Here is a 14,893-nt window from a genome sequence, read left to right on the forward strand (position 1 = left end):
AAGGCAGAAGCAGTAAGCTTAGAATGCACAGTGCCAGGTAAAATGAGGGTCCTACCTAAGTGGGAAGGGAACTCTGGCAAAGTCAAACCTGCTTGCCTGTCCGAACTAAATGAGGCAGTCCCTCAGCTTCAGCCCTTGATAGCCTTTTAAGTGTGTCCACTAGCCTTGACACACCTTTTAGTTTTTCAAAGAAAGTCAGCAATTCACAGTTTTATGTAAGATCTGCTGAGTTATTTTTTTAAACCACTTTACCGATCTGTTATTAACATGTAAAAAGCTGTACATATTTAATGTATATAACTGGAGGAGTCTGAGGTAAGTACACACCGTGAAACCATCACCACCATCAAGACTGTAAACATGTCCCTCACTCCTAAGGTTTCCTCTTACTTCTTCTTCTTTATTATTATATTATTACTACTATTTATGATAAGAACACAACACTGAATCTATCCTCTTAGCAAATTTAAATATACAATACAGTATTGTTACATACAGGCATTATGATGTATAGTAGGGCTCCAGAATTTATTCACCCTGTATAACTAAACTGTTGTACCTTTTGACCATCATCACCCTACTTCTCTCTTCCACCAGCTTCTCTCTGAAAACCACCATTCTTCTCTCTGCTTCTACAAGTTTGACTACTTTACATTCCATATATAAGTGGGATCATACAGTATTTGTCTTTCTGTGTCTGGCTTATTGCTGTTAGAAAAATGTCCTCCAGACCCATCGATGTGATTGCAAATTGAAGGATTTCTTTCTTCTTTCAGGCTGAATAATACATCCATTGTATGTAAGTACCACATTTTCTGAATCCATTCATCCATCCATAAGCATTTAGGTTGTTTCCATGTGTTGACTTTAGTGAATAATGCTACAATAGATATGAGAGTACAGGTATCTCTTTGAGATCCTGATTTCAATCCTTTGGATGGATAAATACCCAGAAGTGGAATTGCTAGATCAAATGGCAGTTTTATTTTTAATTTTTCGTGGAAACTTCCACAACATTTTCCATAAGGGCTGTACCAATTTACATACCCACCAAACAGTATTCAAAGGTTCCCTTTACTCCACATCTTCACCAACACTTGCTATGTTTTTTGAAAATAATAGCCATGCTAACAGATGTGAAGTGATATCTCATGTATTTTTCTTTTGCACTACCCTGATGATTAGTAATGTCAAGCACATTTTCATAAACCTGGGATAAAAACAGACTAGTAGACCAATGGAACAGAAAGAGAGCCCAGAAATAAATCTATGCACGTTAGGTCAATTAATCTTTGACAAGGTCATCAAAAATGCAAAATGAGAAAAGAAGAGTCTCTTCAATAAGCGGTATTTGGAAAACTGGGTATCCACATGCAAAATAATGAAGTTGGGTCTTTGTTGTACACTACATACAAAAATTAATACAAGATGGATTAAAGACTTAATCATAAGACCTCAACTATAAAACTCCTACAAGACAACAGAAAAAAAATCTCCTAGGCATTGGTCTTGGCAATGATTTTTTGAATACGACATCAAAAATGCAGGCAGCAAAAGCAAAACTAGGCAAGTGGGACTACATCAAACTCAAAAGTTCTGCACAGCAAGAGACACAATCATCAAAAGGAAAAGGCAACCTATGGAAGGGGAGAAAATATTTGCAAATCATGTATCTGAGAAATGTTGACATCTGAACTATGTAAGAAACTCCTATGACTCGATGGCAAAAAAACTCAAAGAACCTGATTAAATAATGGGCAAAGGGCTTAAATAGATGTGTCTCCCAAGAAGACACAAAAATCTGACTTTTAATGTTGGCATCAAATTAGAGTTCTTTAAAATATTGCAGTCTAAACAGAACACATCTGCAAACTCCATTTAATCATTTTGTTAACTCTAATCTATAGTGTCAGCATATAGACTAGAATTGTAGAGTTGGAAACCAAATATTACCATTCCCAATATTAAGCTATATCAGATAACTGCTGAAGTTCATCTTTGATATGATTCATTATTCTTAGAAGCTTTCATGCATTTTTCTTCTCTGACTACATCATCAAAGGTCACATGTGTGCTTATAAAGAATGTGTATTTTGCAAATGTTAAGTATTAAGCTCTACATATAGAAATTCAGTCAACTTTGTGTTTAAATCTTTTGTACCCTTATTGATCTTTTATTTACTTATTTTATCAAACCCTGAGAGTAACGTATGAAAATATCCAACTATGGCATTGAACTTACCTATTTCTAGTTTTTGTTCTATCAACGTTTGCTTTGTGTAATTTGAGTCTATGATATCACATGCATACACTGTTAATATTATTTTGTCTTGCTGTGGCATTGAAACTTTTGTTATTAAAAAAAGACTCTCTTAAAAAATCCATGCTGATTTACATTGGCTAACTTTTCAGACAGTTTCCATTTTAGTAATGTCCTACCTCCTTCTCTGATTGTCACAGTTGTCCGTCAAAGACTTGCACAATGTCACCCCAGTCTGTGCTGCCTTTGTTGCTGCCATACCCTCAAGAAGCATGAACTGTCCCCTTACCTATGCTTTTATGTCCACATTTCTATTATTAGACATTATATATCACATTGCAGTTGTTTTTCCATCTCTTTTATTATTTAGTTTATGAACTCCTTGAGAACAGTTAAAAGAGAAATACAGTTAGATTTTTTTTTTCTTTGCAGTATTTGTGTGATGCAAAATAAGTCACCCTATAGAAAACAAAGGCACAATAAATATCTGGTAGCAATGTTGTCCTATTAAACACAGGATTTTAGAACCAATACTTGCTTCTCTGGGAACCAGTTCACTTCCATCAGTAAAACTCTTGGCAGTGAGGGAAGATGTACCTATCTGTTTCATCCTAGTCACAGACGTATTGTAAAAAACTACCTTGGAAATCCCTATGAAATCCCTCTGTTTCTGTGAAATATAAGCAGGATGGAACTATAGACTCCATTTACTTACTTGGCATAGAATGGGGGACATGCAGTAAATAAGGTAGACAAATGTCCTGGCTTTTGTCTTTTGGAGCTCACAGATTACTAAGGGGAGACAGGGAATAAATAACTACATGATTAAATAAGCACCATTATTTCAAATTGTGGAAAGCACAAAGAAGGAAAGAAAGAGTGTAATGAGATTGAGGGTAATAGTAGGGTGGGTAAGGAGAGGACCACTTTACATTGGGAAGCCATGGAAAACCTCTCTGAGATTTTTTTAGCTGAGATAAGGAGCCACCCCATGGAAATGTGGAGAGAGAGAAGTCTAAGTGGGGGACATAATAGTGTGGTTGGTCCACAGTAAGTGGAAATAAACTTGGTGTATTGCAAAAAAGGAAGTGAGGTCAGTGCAGTGGGGCCCAGTGAGCAATGGGGAAAGTGATGTGAGGCCAGTCGGGATAAGTAGGTGAAACAATGTCTTGCTTGGCTGGGTGGGTCAGATTGTGTTCTAAGTGCAGTGGAGGCTTTTGGAGGGAATGATATAATCTGACCTCTGCCTTTACAAGACCACTGATCACTGAATGGAGAACAGGTGACAGGGAAAACAAAGATGGAAATTCACAGATCATCAAGAGGTTATTGCTATAGTTATGGCAATAAATGATGGCTGGACATGGTGAAGACAAGTGGGTGGATTTGAGGTGTTTTGGGAGCTAAATGGATAGATTAAACTGGTAGATTATGAAAATGCAGATGAGAGAGAGGTAGACATTTTCAAGGTTTTGGACTTGAGCCATTAACTCTAGGATGGCTGTGCCATTATGAGATAGAGAAAACTAGGTGTGGAGTAGGAAGAGAGGGGGCATTGAGAGCTTGTTTAGCTGTTAATTATAGTATGACAATGCCTAATACCATGCCAGGGTAGAATTCAGGTATCACTGTGACATCAAGAGCCTGGATGAGTGAGAAAGAGAGAAGGGGGCAAAGACTAGCCCCTGGGATCCTCTGACATTTCCAGTACAAAAGAGAAGAGCCAAACAGGAGATTTAGAAGGAACAGTCAGTAGTGTACGAGGTCACTGAGGCAAGTGTAGACTCACAGAAGCTTAGAGAAGACAATATATTAAGGAAGAAAGAAAAATGAAAGTATAGTCTTATATGAGTGACTGCTATATAAAATGGAAAATGGAGTCCCTAGACTTTTAACATTCACTCTGTGTACTACTCTAGGACCAGTCTTTTCTTTCAAAGCATCGTATCACCCTGTCCTTTGTTCAGGATATTGTAGTCACACTGGCTTGTTTTCCAGTGTCTCAAGCAAACCAAGTTCATTACCATCACTACAAATTTGCCTTGGCTGTTCCCTCTCTCTGAAAAACGTCCTTTCTAGCTCTTCACTCATATCCTTCTCACTCTCCAATTCTCCACTTAAATAGCACCTACTCACAATGGCCTTCTAGATCTCCCTCCCTAAAGCGGACCCTTCTCCAGGCTCTCTATCATCTTAGTCTGTTTAATTACTTCTCAGGACTTCGTATTATCAGAAATTATACTGTTTATTCATTTGTTTCATTATTTATTTTCTCTTGTCTCTCAATGAGAACATAAGATCTGTGAGAGCAGAGGCATTTCTGATCTTTTCCAATGCTGATCCTAGCATCAGTAAAGTGTCTGTATTGGTTGAAAAAATAAATGAGAGAGATAAGTCTAATTAAATTAGAAATACCAAATTTGATGGCAATGTTTATTAGAACACAGTGGTATGTTCTTATCTGTAGGCTTGCTCTATTAGCCTACTAGGCCTGCCATAACAAAATACCACAAGCTGGGTAACTTAAACAACAGAAATGTATTTCTCACAGTTCTGGAGGCTAAAAGTTTAATTTTAAGGTGGTGGCAAGTTTCGTTTCTCCGGAGGCCTCTCTCTTTGGCTTGCAGACGGTCGCCATCTCACTGTGTCCTCCCATGGCCCTTTCTCTCTACTCACATAGGCCTGTTGTCTCTTTCTGTCTCTTCTTATAAGGTCATCAGACATAACGAAGCAGGATCCCACCGTTATGACTTCATTTAGCCTTAATTATCTCTTTAAATGCCATATCTACAAATATAGTCATATTGGGGGTTGGGGCTTCAAAATATGAATTTGAGGTGGACATGATTAAGTCCATAACAGCTGCATTTATCTCTGTCGTGTCCATTCTCTCATTGCATGAGTCTGTGACTCAATTCCATAGTGAGATAGAATGCCATTTGTATTTTACTTAAATTGGCATCACTGGGAGTTTAAAAAGGGGGTGAGAGAATGCTTATTTAGTTAGATATTAATGACTTCTCAAAGAATCTATGCCAAATCTAGAGAATAAGAAAGGGTAGCATATTCTTTTCTTTCTATGTCAGAAAAACGCTTTGCTATTTTCATCCTCCACTCCAGAACACTGGCTTTCTTTCCTCCAGATGTGAAAATTCAAGCATGAAATTGTTATTAAAGACCTCATTATTCCTCTTCAAATAGCACACAAGACCTGAAATATAGTTTAATTATTTAAATGGATCATGCTGTAAGTAATGATTGACTAGTGCATTGCTTACATAGAAAAGGAAATCATATTGGTGCATTTAATTCTGCTAAGTAGTGAACAGTGACTTCTTTTTGATTAATGGTTTTACACTAAGCACTTTTCATTTTCATCTCTAATTAGGTATAATTAGAACAATCCTAACTTTTCAACTTAAATAACTCTCTTGGTTTGCTTATGTCTTCATTATTTTGTCTGGAAAACTACATGAAACAAAGGCATAACATTAAAAAAAGACATTGCAAGTTTTCCAGAAATTTCTAGATAAAAACAGAAATAATGCATTTTCCTTTTGCTGCTATGCAAAGATTGATCATTCAACAGATGTTCCAGGCATTGCCTAAAGCTATCTTTTACAAAATAATGCATATGGCCTCTGAGAGAACCAACAGTGTACTGAATATGACAAACTATAAATGCCCATGCTGGTTATAGGGTAGAGTTTTAAAGCTGGATTTCAGTTTAATCTCCAGAGTGTATGTTGAACCAAGTCTGGTTCTCACTATAAGATATTTTTTACCTTACAGAAAAAGCATTGACATTATTTTTGCAGAAGTCTTCTTATTATTAGACCATTGAATGGGGACAATGCTAGAAAGTAACAAAGTCATGCTTCAGTCTTTGATGACACACCAGTGTCCTTCCAATTTGGGGATCCTGGTCTTTTTTTGTGAAATAAAGTTCATCTGGTGGTTTGGCTTTCCCACTACAGTCTGACCTCAGTCACCCTTGGAACACATCCAGGACTAAAAAGACAATTTGTTTAAAAGGCAGGTTATATTTTAGCCCCATAGAGTTGGTTTTCAGTTTCTGCTGTCACACAGCTGAAGTCTCAGTTGCTAGTTTTCTATGAAAAAGGTGGGAATTTCTTCACAAACAAGAGTGTCAGGAACACCAAGCAGTAGAAAGAATCTATCAAATGTAACACTAATCCACACTTCAGCAGAATCTAAGCTGCCCCTTCAATTCCCAGATCCACCTGAACTGAGTCTGTTTTACCTCCAGGTTGGCCATGATTTGAAGCTCAAGTTTTTCAGGTGTTTTCACAGATGCCCTACTTGAATGCACTGGGGAGTCTAAAGGGTTTATAAGTTTTTGCTCACCCTCTTCCCCTTTCCTTCCCAGGAACAACACATTTTTTTTTTTCTTGTCATTTATACCCTTGCCATCTTATCGAAAACCAAAAGAACCATCAGAAATAGTATGGGGTGTGGGTGGGCTTATCAAATAATTTATTCCAAATTAACATAATAGTCTCTCATTCTCAGATTACTTCTGATAAACAGAATTTTGACTGATCCTAATACCATGTTTATTTCCTTCTGAGTTGTCTCAAACTTTAGGATAGTGAAAATATCATGGATTTTTGAAAATTCTGATTCAAATTGTAGGTCACTGGCTTGTAAAAATTAAATTAAATTAGAAACACCTGTAACTCTGTTTAATCCATAGTAAATAGTATCTCAATAAGGTAAGGTATAAAGTTCCCAGAAAGAAATTGGCAGTTGCCTTCTCTTTTCCCTGTTGTATACTATGTATAGTTCCCAGCATAACTCCTGGAGCCTGGGACGTGTTTACATGTTTGGTAAGTTGAAACCATTTGGAATAAATTTTGAAAGTGGAAATTCTTTAGCTTGGAAGAACTTTACGGGACAGAAAGATAATTCTCTTATGAAAAGACAGTTAATTTGCATTTTATGTGCTTATTTTAAATGTCATTTTCAAGAGATAGGTTTCTTCTGTCTTGTGCACAGTGATAATTATATAATAATTTATTGTTTCTGAACATACAGCAAAATGTTTGTCATCATCATCAGGCTGCAGAGAGTGAAAGATTTTCAAAAGTCATCTGTGAAGAGTTATGAAACTAAAGGAAAACCAGACAGGAGTTAGAGAACTGTTGCTGATGGGGGGGAGAAACAATGGGGTAATGATGAGATAAATCAGAGTGGGGTTATTATTTTGGAATGTGTAGGAAATAAAATATCTGCCTCATCTTACTCTTCTGCTGTGCATACATTCTCTCTAGAGAAGCATAGCCTCTCCAAAGTCAAAGCCCACAGTGGAGTAATTTCTATAGTTAGCCCCTTCCTGCCTTAATGTCTAAAAGCTTAGAGTGCTCCCTATTGTAAAATCCAATAAAAACGAAGGCTTACTTTCCATACTAAATTCCTAACTACATTTCCCTTAATGAGTTTAATGAGTGTTGATTCAATTTATAGAAAGGTATTTTTCAATAGCCCCCAAGCCTATAAAGCCACAAGAGGAAAATACACTTATCCGGGTAGTAAAATGTAAATGCATCTCTCCTATCCACCTGGTTTCATTTAATCTTAGGTTGTTTGTCTCATATTGTTCTTCCCACGTGAAATGAAAATGGCTGATGCTGTTGAGGGAAGCCAAACAAATTGTAACATTTCAACTTTGAAATCTCTCCTGAGCCACTTAGAAAATAAATTCCAAACTTTGTTTGGAATTAGATTCCACAATCCCCTCACTTGTATATGCCAAACCTATTTTGCATCTCCACGTTTGAAAAGTTTCTGATGTCTTTTTGGCTAGGAAAAGGCAATGCAGAATATTATGTATATAGTAATTTTTTCTTTTTGTAAGCTTCTCAAACTCTGGCCTCAAGGTTACTTTTTAAAAACTTTAATTTTTTTCCCCTGGTGCCAAGAGCTACAAAGCTCAAAAGGAGACAGTGAGAAACAGAAAAATGATGGGTAAGCACTTACAGAATATCCTGAAGACATTTAGTTTCTCTGGCCCTGTCAATCCTAGTGTATGTTTTGTTGAGCAGACAAGATTTCAAACAAATAAACCAGATTTCAATTTTTTCAGAGGACTTCAGATTTAATCCAGAATTTAGGAGATACAGATCAAACAGGTGAAAAAAAGGAAAAGAGCAATAAATAAAAGTAAAATGAGAAGAGAAAACTGGAGAGTGGGAGGGCATCTACTCCCCCTTTCTCCCTTCAATTCTGTAACAGCAACTACACTAGAAAGTCCTTTTCACACCATCTCAGGTGAGACAGTTTTAATTATTCTCATTTAACACTATTTTCATTATATTAAAAGGTGAAACCTCAGAGAAATTGAGCAATTTGCCTCCAAATCACATGTTTATAAAGAGGTAGATAAATTTCAACCCAAGTCTGCTATTCTCATGACAAACTTCTCTGTCTTAGTCAGGATTAAGCATGGATAAAAAGAAGAAGGAGAAAAATAATTCTGAAAAAACAAAATTTCATAAGATAATTACTATATTTGAGATATTTTAGTGATTTTAAAATTTTATATCTATGTATAGGGTAAAAAAATTGAAAAATTCAATAAAGTATAAAAAATAAAATAGAAACAATCTGTAATCCCAATACCCCAAAATATTGACTGCTAGTTTTTGGTATAGATCCTTGCAGCATTTTAAATTCTTTTTTTTGTTGTTGTTGTTGTTTTGTTTTGTTTTGATTTTTGGTGTTCAACTATTTGTTTCTATATACATATATTTACAAAATTGAGATCATCTATTTGTAATCTGCCATTTTTTAAGTTAATATATGATAAACATTTTTCTGTCTGCACATAATCTTCTATAAGATCATTTTAAATAACTGAGTAATTCATTTCAATCAAAAAATTTTATTGAACACATCCTACATCCCAAGCACTATACTAGGAAATAGGTATTTACAATGATAAAAAGCAAATACTCTCCTTGCCTTTGGAAAGTTTACACTTGGTGGGAGAAAGTAGTGTATTACTCCTTTCTCATGCTGCTAATAAAGACATACTCAAGGCTGAGTAATTTATAAAGGAAAGAGGTTTTTTTGACTCACAGTTCAACATGGCTGGGAGGTCACAGGAACTTATAATCATGGCAGAAGGGGAAGCAAACACCCTTCTTCACATGGTGGCAGGAAGGAGAAGTGCCAGGCAAAAGGGGAAAAAGCCCCTTATAAAACCATCAGAACTCATGAGAACTCACTATCATGAGAACAGCATGAGGGTAACCACCCCCATGATTAAATTACCTCCATGTGATTCCTCCCATGACATGTGGGCATTATGGGAACTGCAATTCAAGATGAGATTTGTGTTGGGACACAGCCAACCCATATCAGGTGGATAATAAACAATGAGCAAGTAGACAAATAAATGCAGAATTTGATCTACAAAGTGTTATGAAGAAAATCTATCTGTGGATTTAGAACACAATTACTCTAAGTTAGATAGGAAAGTCAGAGTGTGTGTATTTGAGAATATGGCATTAGAGTTGAGAAATAAAGAATAAGAAGGAAGTTAAAGCTTTTGAAAAAAATAAGAAATTGCATTCAGAACAAAGAAAGGGCACTTCAGACAAGGGGTTCAGCATATAAAGCGACTCGAGGCAATGTTGCCATGTTGAGGGACAGAGAATTAGAAGAAAGTTCTGTGCTGCTGAAATATTTGTGGAGGGAGGAGAGAATGATAAGAGATGAGCTAAGACATGTTATCCGGGAGGAGATCATACAGGGTTTTGTGGGCCATTGCAGAATTTGGATTTCATTCTAAGTACAACTGAGAAACTACCAATGATTGCTAAGTGAGAATAAGCCTGATTTGATTAAGGTATAATAGGCATGAATTTCTCAGTCACAGACTCAGGCACATAAAAATGAAACTTATTTCTTAACCCAAATTAATTTCTAAGTTTTAGCCTCATCTTGCCCAGCAGCAGACAATCAAATCTATCCAATCACAAGTTTCTCTCAGTTCAATCCAGTGATTTTTCACTAACTCCAAAAGTATAATTTAATCATACTCTGTCCTTCACCTCTTCTTTGTTCAGGAAAGAAGGGGCTTATGAACACTATTATGTTGAGAGGTGTGTGTGTTCCATTTGTATATGTGATGGTGGTGGTAGGGTTGGATTACTTCTTTGCTGGCTTTTACTGCTGATATAACGGATTCAGTCTTCAGGCACATTTCCTATCCATGTGGATAATTGGAAATTGTCTAGTTGCCTTGTGCTAGATGCTGCTCATCAATTTTTACCCTGCTGACATGACTCTGGTCCCACCAGACCTCCAGGCCCCAGGTCTATGCAGGTTGCTGGTCTCAGCAGTCAAACGTAGTTCACACACCTGGGATTTCTCTCAGACCCTCTGTGGCCTTCTCTTAGGTATAGAAAATGATCAATGGCTCTCCTGTGCTTTTGTGAGTCCTGAGGGATATGGATTTACTCTCTAACTTTCATAAATTTCCTGAAATTATACTTCCTAAAGTTTGTCTTCCAGGATTCCAGTGACCTGGAGTTCCAGCTAATAGAGCCACAAATTCACTCTATTCTGAGATTACCAAATTTAAAGAAAGATTTCCACCAGAAATAGGCTAGAGACAGAGGTGACTAGAGGTTGGAGGAATCTCCTATCCATACAACATATGACCATGTCTATTTCTTTTTTGTTGTCTTTCCAAAATGATTTTATCTCCTCTGCTTTTGCCTGCTCTGGAATGTGGGGATGTGGCAGTATGATGGCAGGGACTAAACTCAGAAGCCATGAGTGTGGCATCTTTAACTTCACTGTGGACCTACACATGACATTGAGTACACATTCCACACAGCTACAAAAAGAAGACGGCCAGCGGGTGTGCTATGGGTGGAAAGCAGCATAATCAGCAACATTTTGAGGCATTATCTTGCTACGGACAGTTTTAGAAATTCATCAGGGCTGCCCCACGGCTCATCCTTATATCTAGTTCTTACTCCAACTTTGGGCAGGTTCTGAATTTTCTTAGGTGTATCTTCCTATTACTCCTTAGGCAGCGTTTGCTTTGCTTGTTGGGATTTGCTAATTTTATTGCCCTTCCTGTAGTCTAATCTCACATACAGTTAAAGTTTTGGACATATGGTGATACAATTTCCTTGTTTTCAACACTAATATGTTTTTATTTTTTAACTATTTATTTATAAATATATTTTAACCATTTCAGTTAGAAGTTATGAGTTTAAATATCTACTCTTTCATTGCCATGTTATCATTTGCTTTGTTTTAAAATACTTACCTATTTAATCCACCTGAAATGCATTTTATTATTTTGTATGAGGCATCAAATTTTGATATTTTTCCCCAAAGAGTTAACCAATGGTTCAATTAATATTTACTTGTATAAAATGTTACTTTTTAAAGTCCTCTTTTTTTTTATGAAAAGTGTATTTTCTGGGATTTCAATTACTTGTCTTCAATGTGCTTATTTCTAGCTTATTACTACAGCATGAATTATTATCTTTTTATGTCTATTTTCAAATTTCATTGATAAATTTTTAATACTCCTTGCTTATTCAAAGTATTCTTGGCAAGTATCAACCCTATAATTTTCCAGATAAATTTTATAATCAATTAGCCAGAATTTTAAAAAGCAAACACCTGAGTTTTTTTTTTTTTTTTTTGATTGGCTTTTATATTAAATTTTGAAATTTACTTGGGAAAAATTTATTTTCATCCCAGAATATTGTGTATATCCACTCTTTTATTTCTTTTATAAAGTTATTTTGCACACATTTTTTTGTTGAATATATTCCTAATGATCATTGTTTTACTGAAGCTATTGGATTTTACATATTTATGTTGTGTCTGGGCATTTCGTTAGTTGTATGACATTTTCTAGTTGATTCTTCTCACTTTTCTAGTCGAATAATGCCAACTATAAATAGTAATTGAATCTCCTCCTTTGCATTTGTTAAACATCTTGGTTACACTTCTTGTTTTGTGCCATTGACTGAACCTTGCACAAAGCTTAAGAAAAGGTAGTGACAATAGTTCAAATCTTTGTTTCTTTTCTCATTTTAATGAGAATGTTTTTGTTGTTTTATTCTTATAGGCAAAGTTAGCCCCATGTTACATATTCTTTCTTTTCTTGTTCAAGATTTTATTTGTAATGTACTGATATTCATTGATTAATTTTCTTTTCTTTTCTTTTTTCTTTTTTTTGTTTTTGAGATGGAGTCTTGCTCTGTCACCCAGGCTGGAGTGCAGTGGCACGATCTTGGCTCACTGCAAGCTCCACCTCCCAGGTTCACGCCATTTTCCTGCCTCAGCCTCCTGAGTAGCTAGGACTACAGGCACCCGCCACCACGCCCGGCTAATTTTTTGTAGTTTTAGTAAAGACGGGGTTTCACCGTGTTAGCCAGGATGGTCTCGATCTCCTGACTTCATGATCCGCCCACCTCAGTCACCCAAAGTGCTGGGATTACAGGCTTAAGCCACTGCACCTGGACTTCATTGATTAATTTTTTAAACTGATTACATGATTTTTCATGTGGTGTGATAATTCATATTATTATATTTCTGATTAAGAAACCATAATAGATGGATAAGGTTTTTAGATTATATTCTACTTGCTCTTGATGAATCCTTTCTTTTAATAAATTACCAAATTCAACTGACTGTACTTTAAGAACTTAGAATATATATCAATAATATTTATATATTTATACTTTCACTTTATTGAAGTATAGTATTTATACAGCAAAGTCCACATGTCATAAATGTATTATGAAGTGATGTGAAATATTTCTATTTTTTATTTTATTTCATTTAAAAATTTTATATTTTGATCCCTGCTGTTAGATTTCAGCTGCAGGATTAAGCTTATCATGTAAAATGAACTGTGAAACTTTCCATCATTTTCAGTGATGGAAAAAGTTTACATAATATGAGAATTTTCTGTCTCTTTATGCTTTAAAAATCACTAGTCTATAAAATCATATCTGAGCCTAGATCCTTTTTATGAACTTTATTCTCTGGTAACTTTTTCCATTTATTCCATGACTATTTGTGTCATATTTTTTCTCTGTACAATTTTGTAATATTTTCTGTAGGAATCGGTAATATACATTTTTGCCCTATGCTTTGAAAACAATATCCATTTATCTGTTTATATCATATTTTAAACCTAATTTTGTGAATTTATGTTCTCCAATTTCTTTTTGAGATTACGTTAGCCAGGAAAATTCATTGTTTTCCTCAGGAACTTGTTCTGTGATTTATGCAGCCTATGTCTTTAATTATTTATTTTCAGCTTTTAACTTTATTAATTCTCTCCATTTCATTAGGCTTGTTTTATTATTTCTCATGTAACTTCCTGAATTCTTTGCTCATTTTTCTTGTGCTATTTTTCTTGTTGTAAATGAAAGCATTCATAACAATGAAATAACCCGGAGGACATGCCACATGTTCATATATGAGTTTTCTAAAGATTTTTTATCTTTCTAAAAATTCTGCGAATGGTTTTTGGATAGTCTCTCTGAATCAAGAGTTCAGAATGCTGTAATGTAAAGACGGAAGCTGATTTCCATCTCATACAACAGGAGTTCTAAGATGGTTCAGAGCTAATAAAGCAGTTCCTACATGATTGTCCAAGCTCCCAAGAATCTCCTACAATTTTGCACCAATATCCTTTGGACCTTATTTTTGTCCGCATAAGTATTACATAAGTGATGTGTCCATCTTGGGGAATCACAGGCATCACATCTGGAGGCACGTGTTGTCCATTGGACATTAACTGTGATACCTGGTAAAGGTATTGTCTAATTTCCCCCCTACGTATTTAGGATGTTTTTCCCTTTTGCAACTAATAAGTCTTTATGGGGAGGCACTTTGAGATCATGCAGATATCTTACTCCCCATCAGAAAATTCCCCCTAGATTCAGCATCCATGATGTTATTTGCTGAGAAGCAAGTTTTATCAAAATTACTGCATTTAATTTGTATGTTAAAGACAGCATATGGGACAATTGTTTTGGTGTCAATGTCTGTCTCCCTCTGTTTCTTACCCTTTGCCCCATCCAACCCAACATAACACAAATTCCTTTTAGTAGCTTTTCCTTTAAGGTATTAATTTTAAAAATTATTATGATCATATTTCAAACATTTTCAAAATTGGAAAGTATAATACAATGAGCCTTTTTTAACACATCACCTCACTTTGATAGTTGTTGAGATTTTGCCACATTTCTTCTCTCTTCCTACTTACTGAGTTAACATTGCTGAAGTATTTTAATGCCAATTCTAGACCTCCTGTCACTTCCTTACTGCATACTTTAGTATATATTATTTTAAAATATAGACATTTTCTTAAATGAAAAAAAAAAAAAACAAAATCTTGGTGAAAGAGCTAGAAAAAAGTTCCTTGTTTCCTGATGAAAATCTGCCTTCTGTCTTTGTAGAGTTCTTATGTCAGAAAAATTAAACTGAGTTGGATGATATACATCACGTTGTCCTCAAGGAAAGTGTCCTACCAAATAGCAATTCCCCTCACTTCATCTTTGGCTCAAATTTTTCTAATAGAGAAAAGACTGTCTATATTTTAAATATATGTTCTGTTTA

General features: G+C 35.4%; 1 long non-coding RNA gene across 1 annotated transcript in view; it reads right to left on the bottom strand.

The window, feature by feature from the left end:
* LOC106997161 (uncharacterized) overlaps positions 1-9,460 on the bottom strand; it is an 80,311-nt gene extending 70,851 nt beyond the window's left edge. The window contains exon 1 of the long non-coding RNA XR_013414502.1: positions 9,362-9,460. This is a non-coding gene — a long non-coding RNA (uncharacterized LOC106997161). The remainder of the gene's footprint in view (positions 1-9,361) is intronic.
* Between the last annotated feature and the right edge of the window lie 5,433 nt (positions 9,461-14,893).

The sequence above is a fragment of the Macaca mulatta genome, chromosome 2 (assembly GCF_049350105.2).
Source record: "Macaca mulatta isolate MMU2019108-1 chromosome 2, T2T-MMU8v2.0, whole genome shotgun sequence".
Classification (NCBI taxonomy): Eukaryota; Metazoa; Chordata; class Mammalia; order Primates; family Cercopithecidae; genus Macaca; species Macaca mulatta.